The sequence below is a fragment of the Schistocerca serialis genome, chromosome 9, assembly GCF_023864345.2.
Source record: "Schistocerca serialis cubense isolate TAMUIC-IGC-003099 chromosome 9, iqSchSeri2.2, whole genome shotgun sequence".
Taxonomy (NCBI): Eukaryota; Metazoa; Arthropoda; class Insecta; order Orthoptera; family Acrididae; genus Schistocerca; species Schistocerca serialis.
In genome coordinates this window covers 548,789,166-548,800,759 of record NC_064646.1, presented here as the reverse complement: position 1 = coordinate 548,800,759, position 11,594 = coordinate 548,789,166, and positions in this window count along the sequence as shown.

Below are 11,594 nucleotides of genomic sequence, written 5' to 3'. Positions count from 1 at the left end.
ATTTACTGTGTTTCATCGTCAATAAGAAGGTCAGAGGGATACAGTAAACCTGAAGTGAAGCATCGGAATCTCTAAATAGTGTCAAAGGAATGGTTCAACACATAGTCAGTAAGAAGAGTCAGTCTTCTTGTACTTAAGTCGGAATTGTGCCTTTTGTATTTAATTCCGATGCAATTTCTGTGTTTCATCATCAATAAGACGGTCCAAGGAAAACAGTAAACCTGAAGTGAATCATCGGAATCTATAACTAGTGTCACAGGAATGGTTCAAATCATAGACAGTAGGAAGAGTCAGTCTTCTTATACATAAGTCGGCATTGTGCCTTTTTTATTTTGTTCCGATGCAACTTCTATGTTTCATCGTCAATAAGAAGTTCCTAGGGATATAGTAAACATGAAGTGAAGCATCGGAATCTACAACATGTGTCACAGGAAGGGTTCAAACCATAGTTAGTAAGAAGAGTCAGTCTTCTTGTACTTAAGCAGGCATTGTGCCTTTTGTATTTAATTCCGATGCAATTTATGTGTTTCACCGTCAATAAGAAGGTCCAAGGGATACAGTAAACCTGAAGTGTAGCATCGGAATCCATAAATAGTGTCACAGGAATGGATCAAGATATAGTCAGTAAGAAGAGTCAGTCTTCTTGTACTTAAGTAGGCATTGTGCCTTTTGTATTTAATTCCGATGCAATTTCTGTGTTTCATCGTCAATAAGAAGGTTTAAGGGATACAGTAAACCTGAAGTGAAGCATCGGAATCTATAACTATTGTCACAGGAATGGATCAAGGTATAGTCAGTAAGAAGAGTCAGTCTTCTTGTACTTGACACCATAGTGCCTTATGTATTTAATTCCGATCCAATTTCTGTGTTTCATCGTCAATATGAAGGTCCAAGGGATTCATAAACCAGAAGTGAAGCATCGGTATCTATAACTAGTGTCACAGGAATGGTTAAAACATAGTCAGTAAGACGAGTCAGTCTTCTTGTACTTAAGTCGGCATTGTGCCTTTTGTGTTTTATTCCGAGGCACTATCTGTGCTTCATCGTCATTAAGAAGGTCCAAGGGATACAGTAAACCTGAAATGAAGCATCGGAAACTATAACTAGTGTCACAGGAATGGTTCAAAACATAGACAGTAGGAAGATTCAGTCTAATTGTACTTAAGTCGGTATTGTGAATTTTGTATTTATTTCCGATGCAATTTCTGTGTTTCATCGTCAATAAGAAAGTCAGAGGGATACAGTAAACCTGAAGTGAAGCATCGGAATCTACAACTAGTGTCACAGGAATGGTTCAAAACATAGTCAGTAAGAAGAGTCAGTCTTCTTGTACTTAAGTCGGCATTGTGCCTTTTGTATTTAATTTCGATGCTATTTCTGTGTTTCATCGTGAATAAGAAGGTCCAAGGGATACAGTGAAACTGAAGTGAAGCATCGGATTCTATAACTAGTGTCACAGGAATGGATCAAGAAATAGTCAGTAAGAAAAGTCAGTCTTCTTATCCTTAAGTCGGCATTGTGCTTTTGTATTTAATTCCGATGCAATTTCTGTGTTTCACGCCAATAAGAAGGTCCAAGGGGTACAGTAAACCTGAAGTGAAGCATCAGAATCTATAACTAGTGTCACAGGAATGGTTCAAAACATAGTCAGTATGAAGAGTCAGTCTTCTTGTACTTCAGTCGGCATTGTGCCTTTTGTTTTTAATTCGAATGCAATTTCTGTGTTTCGTCGGCAATAAGAAGGTCCAAGGCATACAGTAAACCTGAAGTGGAGCATCAAAATCTATAACTAGTATCACAGGAATGGTTCAAATCATAGACAGTAGGAAGAGTCAGTCTTCTTGTACTTAAGTCGGCATTGGGCCTTTTCTATTTAATTCCGATGCAATTTCTGTGTTTCATCGTCAATAAGATGGTCCAAGGATACAGTGAAACGGAAGTGAAGCATCGGAATCTATAACTGGTGTCACAGGAATGGTTCAAAACATAGTCAGTAAGATGAGCCAGTCTTCTTGTACTTAAGTCGGCATTGTGTCTATCCAATTTATTTCCGATGCTATTTCTGTGTTTCATCGTGAATAAGAAGGTCCAAGGGATACAGTGAAACTGAAGTGAAGCATCGGAATCTATAACTAGTGTCACAGGAATGGTTCGAAGCATAGTCAGTAAGAAGAGCCAGTCTTCTTGTACTTAAGTCGGCATTGTGCCATTTGTATTGAATTCCGATGCAATGTCTGTGTTTCATCGTCAATAAGAAGGTCCAAGGGATACAGTAAACCTGGAGTGAAGCATCGGAATCTGTAACTAGTGTCACAGGAATGGTTCAAAGCATAGTCTGTAAGAAGAGTCAGTCTTATTGTTCTTAAGTCGGCATTGTGCATTTTTTATTTAATTCCGATGCAATTTCTGTGTTTCATCGCAAATAAGAAGGTCCACGGGATACAGCAAACCTGAAGTGAAGCATCAGAATCTATAACTAGTGTTACAGGAATGGTTCAAAACATTGTCAGTAAGAAGAGTCAGTCTTCTTGTACTTAAGTCGGCATTGTGCCTTTTCTATTTAATTCCGATGCAATTTCTGAGTTTCATCATCAATAAGAAGGTCAGAGGGATACAGTAAACCTGAAGTGAAGCATCGTAATCTACAACTAGTGTGACAGGAATGGTTCAAAACGTGGACAGTTGGAAGAGTCAGTCTTCTTGTACTTAAGTCGGCATTGTGCCTTTTGTATTTAATTCCGATGCAATTTGTGTGTTTCATCGTTAATAAGAAGGTCCAAGGGATACAGTCAACCTGAAGTGAAGCATCGGAATCTATAACTAGTGTCACAGGAATGGTTCAAAACATAGTCTGTAAGAATAGTCCGTCTTCTTGTACTTCAGTCGGCATTGTGCTTTTGTATTTGATTCCGATGTAATTTCTGTGTTTCATCTATAACTAGTGTCACAGGAATGGTTCAAAACATAGTCTGTAAGAATAGTCTGTCTTCTTGAACATAAGTCGTCATTGTGCTTCTGTATTTGATTCCAATGCAATTTCTTTGTTTCATCGTCAATAAGAAGGTCCAAGGTATACAGTAAACCTGGAGTGAAGCATCGGAATCTATATCTAGTGTCACAGGAATGGTTCTAAACAAAGACAGTAAGATGAGTCGGTCTTCTTGTACTTAAGTCGGCATTGTGCCTTTAGTGTTTAATTCCGATGCATTTTCTGTGTTTCATCGCCAATAAGAAGGTCCTAGGGATACAGTAAACCTGAAATGAAGCATCAGAATCAATAACTAGTGTCACAGGAATGCTATTTCTGTGTTTCATCGTGAATAAGAAGGTCCAAGGCATACAGTGAAACTGAAGTGAAGCATCGTAATCTATAACTAGTGTCACAGGAATGGTTCGAAGCATAGTCAGTAAGAAGAGCCAGTCTTCTTGTACTTAAGTCGGCATTGTGCCTTTTGTATTGAATTCCAATGCAATTTCTGTGTTTCATCGTCAATAAGAAGGTCCAAGGGATACAGTAAACCTGGAGTGAAGCATCGGAATCTATAACTAGTGTCACAGGAATGGTTCAAAACATAGACAGTAAGAAGAGTCAATCCTCTTGCACTTAAGTCGGCATTGTGCCTTTTGTATATAATTCCGATGCAATTTCTGTGCATTATCGTCAATAAGAAGGTCCAAGAGATACAGTAAACCTGAAGTGAAGCATCGGAATCTCTAAATAGTGTCACAGGAATGGTTCAACACATAGTCAGTAAGAAGAATCAGTCTTCTTGTACTTAAGTCGGCATTGTGCGTTTTGTATTTAATTTCGATGCAATTTCTGTGTTTTATCGTCAATAAGAAGGTCCAAGAGATACAGTAAACCTGAAGTGAACCATCGGAATCTCTAAATAGTGTCACAGGAATGGTTCAACACATAGTCAGTAAGAAGAATCAGTCTTCTTGTAGTTAAGTCGGCATTGTGCCTTTTGTATTTAATTCCTATCCAATTTTTGTGTTTCATCGTCAATAAGAAGGTCAGAAGGATACAGTAAACCTGAAGTGAAGCATCGGAATATATAACTAGTCTCACAGGAATGGTTCAAAACATAGTCAGTAAGAAGAGTCAGTCTTCTTGTACTTAAGTCGGCATTGGGCCTTTTGTATTTAATTTCGATGCAATTTCTGTGTTTCATCGTCAATAAGAAGGTCCAAGAGATACAGCAAACCTGTAGTGGAGCATCGGAATCTATAACTAGTGTCACACGAATGGTTCAAATGATAGACAGTAAGAAGAGTCAGTCTTCTTGTACTTAAGTCAGCATAGTGCCCTTTTCAATTTAATTCCGATGCATTTACTGTGTTTCATCGTCAATAAGAAGGTCAGAGGGATACAGTAAACCTGAAGTGAAGCATCGGAATATCTAAATAGTGTCAAAGGAATGGTTCAACACATAGTCAGTAAGAAGAGTCAGTCTTCTTGTACTTAAGTCGGAATTGTGCCTTTTGTATTTAATTCCGATGCAATTTCTGTGTTTCATCATCAATAAGACGGTCCAAGGAAAACAGTAAACCTGAAGTGAATCATCGGAATCTATAACTAGTGTCACAGGAATGGTTCAAATCATAGACAGTAGGAAGAGTCAGTCTTCTTATACATAAGTCGGCATTGTGCCTTTTTTATTTTGTTCCGATGCAACTTCTATGTTTCATCGTCAATAAGAAGTTCCTAGGGATATAGTAAACCTGAAGTGAAGCATCGGAATCTACAACATGTGTCACCGGAAGGGTTCAAACCATAGTTAGTAAGAAGAGTCAGTCTTCTTGTACTTAAGCAGGCATTGTGCCTTTTGTATTTAATTCCGAAGCAATTTATGTGTTTCACCGTCAATAAGAAGGTCCAAGGGATACAGTAAACCTGAAGTGTAGCATCGGAATCTATAAATAGTGTCACAGGAATGGATCAAGATATAGTCAGTAAGAAGAGTCAGTCTTCTTGTACTTAAGTAGGCAATGTGCCTTTTGTATTTAATTCCGATGCAATTTCTGTGTTTCATCGTCAATAAGAAGGTTTAAGGGATACAGTAAACCTGAAGTGAAGCATCGGAATCTATAACTATTGTCACAGGAATGGATCAAGATATAGTCAGTAAGAAGAGTCAGTCTTCTTGTACTTGACACCATAGTGCCTTATGTATTTAATTCCGATCCAATTTCTGTGTTTCATAGTCAATATGAAGGTCCAAGGGATTCATAAACCAGAAGTGAAGCATCGGAATCTATAACTAGTGTCACAGGAATGGTTAAAACATAGTCAGTAAGACGAGTCAGTCTTCTTGTACTTAAGTCGGCATTGTGCCTTTTGTGTTTTATTCCGAGGCACTATCTGTGCTTCATCGTCATTAAGAAGGTCCAAGGGATACAGTAAACCTGAAATGAAGCATCGGAAACTATAACTAGTGTCACAGGAATGGTTCAAAACATAGACAGTAGGAAGATTCAGTCTAATTGTACTTAAGTCGGTATTGTGAATTTTGTATTTATTTCCGATGCAATTTCTGTGTTTCATCGTCAATAAGAAAGTCAGAGGGATACAGTAAACCTGAAGTGAAGCATCGGAATCTACAACTAGTGTCACAGGAATGGTTCAAAACATAGTCAGTAAGAAGAGTCAGTCTTCTTGTACTTAAGTCGGCATTGTGCCGTTTGTATTTAATTTCGATGCTATTTCTGTGTTTCATCGTGAATAAGAAGGTCCAAGGGATACAGTGAAACTGAAGTGAAGCATCGGATTCTATAACTAGTGTCACAGGAATGGATCAAGGAATAGTCAGTAAGAAAAGTCAGTCTTCTTGTACTTAATTCGGCATTGTGCCTTTTGTATTTAATTCCGATGTAATTTCTGTGTTTCATCGTCAATAAGAATGTCCAAGGGATACAGTAAACCTTGTGTGAAGCATCAGAATCTATAACTAGTGTCACAGGAATGGTTCAAAACATAGACAGTAACACTTATGGTGTTTCCTCGTCAATAAGAAGGTTCAAGGGATACAGTAAACCTGAAGTGAAGCATCGGAAGCTATACCTAGTGTCACAAGAATGCTTCAAAACATAGACAGTAAGAAGAGTCAGTCTTCTTGTACTTAAGTCAGCATTGTGCCTTTTGTATTTATTTTCGATGCAATTTCTGTTTTTCATCGTCAATAAGAAGATCAGAGGGATACAGTAAACCTGAAGTGAAGCATCAGAATCTATAACAAGTGTCACAGGAATGGTTCAAAACATTGACAGTAGGAAGGGTCAGTCTTCCTGTACTTAAGTCGGCATTGTGCCTTTTGTATTTAATTCCGATGCAATTTCTGTGTTTCATCGTCAATAAGAAGGTCCAAGGGATACAGTAAACCTGAAGTGAAGCATCGGAATCTATAACTAGTGTCACAGGAATGGTTCAAAACATAGACAGTAAGAAGAGTCAGTCTTCTTGTACTTAAGTCGGCATTTTGCCTTTTGTATTTAATTCCGATGGAATTTCTGTGTTTCATCGTCAATAAGAAGGTCCAAGGGATACAGTAGAACCGAAGTCAAGCATCGGAATCTATAACTAGTGTCACAGGAATGGTTCAAAACTTAGCCAGTAAGAAGAGTCAGTCCTCTCGTACTTAAGTAGGCACTGTGGCGTATCTATTTAATTCCGATGCAATTTCTGTGTTTCCTCGTCAATATGAAGGTCAGAGGGATACAGTAAACCTGAAGTGAAGCATCGGGATCTATAACTAGTGTCACAGGAATGGTTCAAAGCATAGTCAGTAAGAAGAGTCAGTCTTCTTGTACTTAAGTCGGCATTGTGCCTTTTGTATTTAACTCCGATGCAATTTCTGTGTTTCATCGTCAATAAGAAGGGCCAAATGATACAGTAAACCTGAAGTGAAGCATCGGAATCTACAACTAGTGTCACAGGAACGGTTCAAAACATAGACAGTAAGAAAAGTCGGTCGTCTTGTACTTAAGTCGGCATTGTGCCTTTTGTGTTTAATTCAGATGCAATTTCTGTGTTTCATCGTCAATAAGAAAGTCCAAGGGATACAGTAAACCTAGAGTGAAGCATCGGAATCTATAACTTGTGTCACAGGAATGGTTTTAAACATAGACAGTAGGAAGAGTCAGTCTTCTTGTACTTAAGTCGGCATTGTGCATTTTGTATTTAATTCCGATGTAATTTCTGTGTTTCATGGTCAATAAGAAGGTCCAAGGGATACAGTAGACCTGAATTGAAGCATAGGAATCTATAACTAGTATCATAGGATTGGTTCAAAAAATAGAACGTAAGAAGAGTCAGTCTTCTTGTACTTAAGTCGGCATTGTGCCTTTTGTGTTTAATTCCGATGCAATTTCTGTGTTTCATCGTCAATAAGAAGGTCAGAGGGATACAGTAAACCTGAAGTGAAGCATCGGAATCTATAACTAGAGTCACAGGAATGGTTCAAAACATAGACAGTAAGAAGAGTCAGCCTTCTTGTACTTAAGTCAAGCAGATGCGCAAAACTATAGACCAATATCTCTTACGTCGATCTCTTGTAGAATTTTAGAACATGTTTTTTGCTCGCGTATCATGTCATTTCTGGAAACCCAGAATCTACTATGTAGGAATCAACATGGATTCCGGAAACAGCGATCGTGTGAGACCCAACTCGCCTTATTTGATCATGAGACCCAGAAAATATTAGATACAGGGTCCCAGGTAGATGCTATTTTTCTTGACTTCCGGAAGGCGTTCGATACATTTCCGCACTGTCGCCTGATAAACAAAGTAAGAGCCTACGGAATATCAGACCAGCTGTGTGGCTGGATTGAAGTGTTTTTAGCAAACAGAACACAGCATGTTGTTATCAATGGAGAGACGTCTACAGACGTTAAAGTAACCTCTGGCGTGCCACAGGGGAGTGTTATGGGACCATTGCTTTTCACAATATATATAAATGACCTAGTAGATAGTCTCGGAAGTTCCATGCGGCTTTTCGCGGATGATGCTGTAGTATACAGAGAAGTTGCTGCATTAGAATATTGTAGCGAAATACAGGAAGATCTGCAGCGGATAGGCACTTGGTGCAGGGAGTGGCAACTGACCCTTAACATAGACAAATGTAATGTATTGCGAATACATAGAAAGAAGAATCCTTTATTGTATGATTATATGATAGCGGGACAAACATTGGTAGCAGTTACTTCTGTAAAATATCTGGGAGTGTGCGTACGGAACGATTTGAAGTGGAAGGATCATATTAAATTAATTGTTGGTAAGGCGGGTACCAGGTTGAGATTCATTGGGAGAGTGCTTAGAAAATGTAGTCCATCAACAAAGGAGGTGGCTTACAAAACACTCGTTCGACCTATACTTGAGTATTGATCATCAGTGTGGGATCCGTACCAGGTCGGGTTGACGGAGGAGATAGAGAAGATCCAAAGAAGAGCAGCGCGTTTTGTCACCGGGTTATTTGGTAACCGTGATAGCGTTACGGAGATGTTTAATAAACTCAAGTGGCAGACTCTGCAAGAGAGGCGCTCTGCATCGCGGTGTAGCTTGCTCGCCAGGTTTCGAGAGGGTGCGTTTCTGGATGAGGTATCGAATATATTGCTTCCCCCTACTTATACCTCCCGAGGAGATCACGAGTGTAAAATTAGAGAGATTAGAGCGCGCACGGTGGCTTTCAGACAGTCGTTCTTCCCGCGAACCATACGCGACTGGAACAGGAAAGGGAGGTAATGACAGTGGCACGTAAAGTGCCCTCCGCCACACACCGTTGGGTGGCTTGCGGAGTATCAATGTAGATGTAGATGTAGAAGTCGGCATTGTGCCTTTTCTATTTAATTCCGGTGCAATATCTGTGTTTCATCGTCAATAAGAAGGTTTAAGGGAAATAGTAAACCTGAAGTGAAGCATCGGAATCTATAACTAGTGTCACAGGAATGGTTCAAAACATAGTCAGCAAGGAGCGTCAGTCTTCTTGTACTTAAGTCGGCATTGTGCCTTTTCTATTTAATTCTGATGCAATTTCTGTGTTTCATCGTCAATAAGAAGGTCCAAGGGATACAGTAAACCTGGAGTGAAGCATCGGAATCTATAACTTGTGTCACAGGAATGGTTTTAAACATAGACAGTAGGAAGAGTCAGTCTTCTTGTACTTAAGTCGGCATTGTGCATTTTGTATTTAATTCCGATGTAATTTCTGTGTTTCATGGTCAATAATAAGGTCCAAGGGATACAGTAGACCTGAATTGAAGCATCGGAATCTATAACTAGTGTCATCGGATTGGTTCTAAACATAGAACGTAAGAAGAGTCAGTCTTCTTGTACTTAAGTCGGCATTGTGCCTTTTGTATTTAATTCCGATGCAATTTCTGTGTTTCATCGTCAGTAAGAAGGTCAGAGGGATACAGTAAACCTGAAGTGAAGCATCGGAATCTATAACTAGAGTCACAGGAATGGTTCAAAACATAGACAGTAAGAAGAGTCAGCCTTCTTGTACTTGAGTCGAGCAGATGCGCAAAACTATAGACCTATCTCTCTTACGTCGATCTCTTGTAGAATTTTAGAACATGATTTTTGCTCGCGTATCATGTCATTTCTGCAAAACCCAGAATCTACTATGTAGGAATCAACATGGATTCCGGAAACAGCGATCGTGTGAGACCCAACTCGCCTTAATTGTTCATGAGACCCAGAAAATATTAGATACAGGCTCCCAGGTAGATGCTATTTTTCTTGACTTCCGGAAGGCGTTCGATACAGTTCCGCACTGTCGCCTGATAAACAAAGTAAGAGCCTACGGAATATCAGACCAGCTGTGTGGCTGGATTGAGGAGTTTTTAGTAAACAGAACACAGCATGTTGTTATCAATGGAGAGAAGTCTACAGACGTTAAAGTAACCTCTGGCGTACCACAGGGGAGTGTTATGGGACCATTGCTTTTCACAATATATATAAATGACGTAGTAGATAGTGTCGGAAGTTCCATGCGGCTTTTCGCGGATGATGCTGTAGTATACAGAGAAGTTGCTGCATTAGAATATTGTAGCGAAATACAGGAAGATCTGCAGCGGATAGGCACTTGGTGCAGGGAGTGGCAACTGCCCCTTAACATAGACAAATGTAATGTATTGCGAATACATAGAAAGAAGAATCCTTTATTGTATGATTATATGATAGCGGGACAAACATTGGTAGCAGTTACTTCTGTAAAATATCTGGGAGTGTGCGTACGGAACGATTTGAAGTGGAAGGATCATATAAAATTAATTGTTGGTAAGGCGGGTACCAGGTTGAGATTCATTGGGAGAGTGCTTAGAAAATGTAGTCCATCAACAAAGGAGGTGGCTTACAAAACACTCGTTCGACCTATACTTGAGTATTGCTCATCAGTGTGGGATCCGTACCAGGTCGGGTTGACGGAGGAGATAGAGAAGATCCAAAGAAGAGCGGCGCGTTTTGTCACCGGGTTATTTGGTAACCGTGATAGCGTTACGGAGATGTTTAATAAACTCAAGTGGCAGACTCTGCAAGAGAGGCGCTCTGCATCGCGGTGTAGCTTGCTCGCCAGGTTTCGAGAGGGTGCGTTTCTGGATGAGGTATCGAATATATTGCTTCCCCCTACTTATACCTCCCGAGGAGATCACGAGTGTAAAATTAGAGAGATTAGAGCGCGCACGGAGGCTTTCAGACAGTCGTTCTTCCCGCGAACCATACGCGACTGGAACAGGAAAGGGAGGTAATGACAGTGGCACGTAAAGTGCCCTCCGCCACACACCGTTGGGTGGCTTGCGGAGTATCAGTGTAGATGTAGATGTAGAAGTCGGCATTGTGCCTTTTCTATTTAATTCCGATGCAATTTCTGTGTTTCATCGTCAATAAGAAGGTTTAAGGGATATAGTAAACCTGAAGTGAAGCATCGGAATTTATAACTAGTGTCACAGGAACGGTTCAAAACATAGACAGTAAGAAGATTCAGTCTTCTTGTACTTAATTCTGCATTGTGCCTTTTGTATTTAATTCCGATGCAATTTTTGTGTTTCATCGTCAATAAGAAGGTCCAAGGGATACAGTAAACCTGAAGTGAATCCTCGGAATTTAAGTGTCACAGGAATGGCTCAAATCATAATCAGTAAGAAGAGTCAGTCTTCTTGTACTTAAGTCTGCATTGTGCCTTTTGTATTTAATTCCGATGCAATTTCTGTGTTTCATCTTCAATAAGAAAGTCCAAGAGATACAGTAAACCTGGAGTGAAGCATTGGAATCTATAACTAGTGTCACAGGGACGGTTCAAATCATAGTCAGGAAGAAGAGTCAGGCTTCTTGTACTTAAGTCATCATTAAGCATTTTCTATTTAATTCTGATGCAATTTCTGTGTTTCATCGTCAATAAGAAGGTCCAAGGGATACAGTAAACCTGGAGTAAAGCATCGGAATCTATAACTAGTGTCACAGGAATGGTTCAAAACATAGACAGTAAGAAGAGTCAATCTTCTTGTACTTAAGTCGGACTTGTGCCTTTTGTATTTAATTGCGATGCAATTTCTGTGTTTCATCGTCAATAAGAAGATCAGAGGGATACAGTAAAACT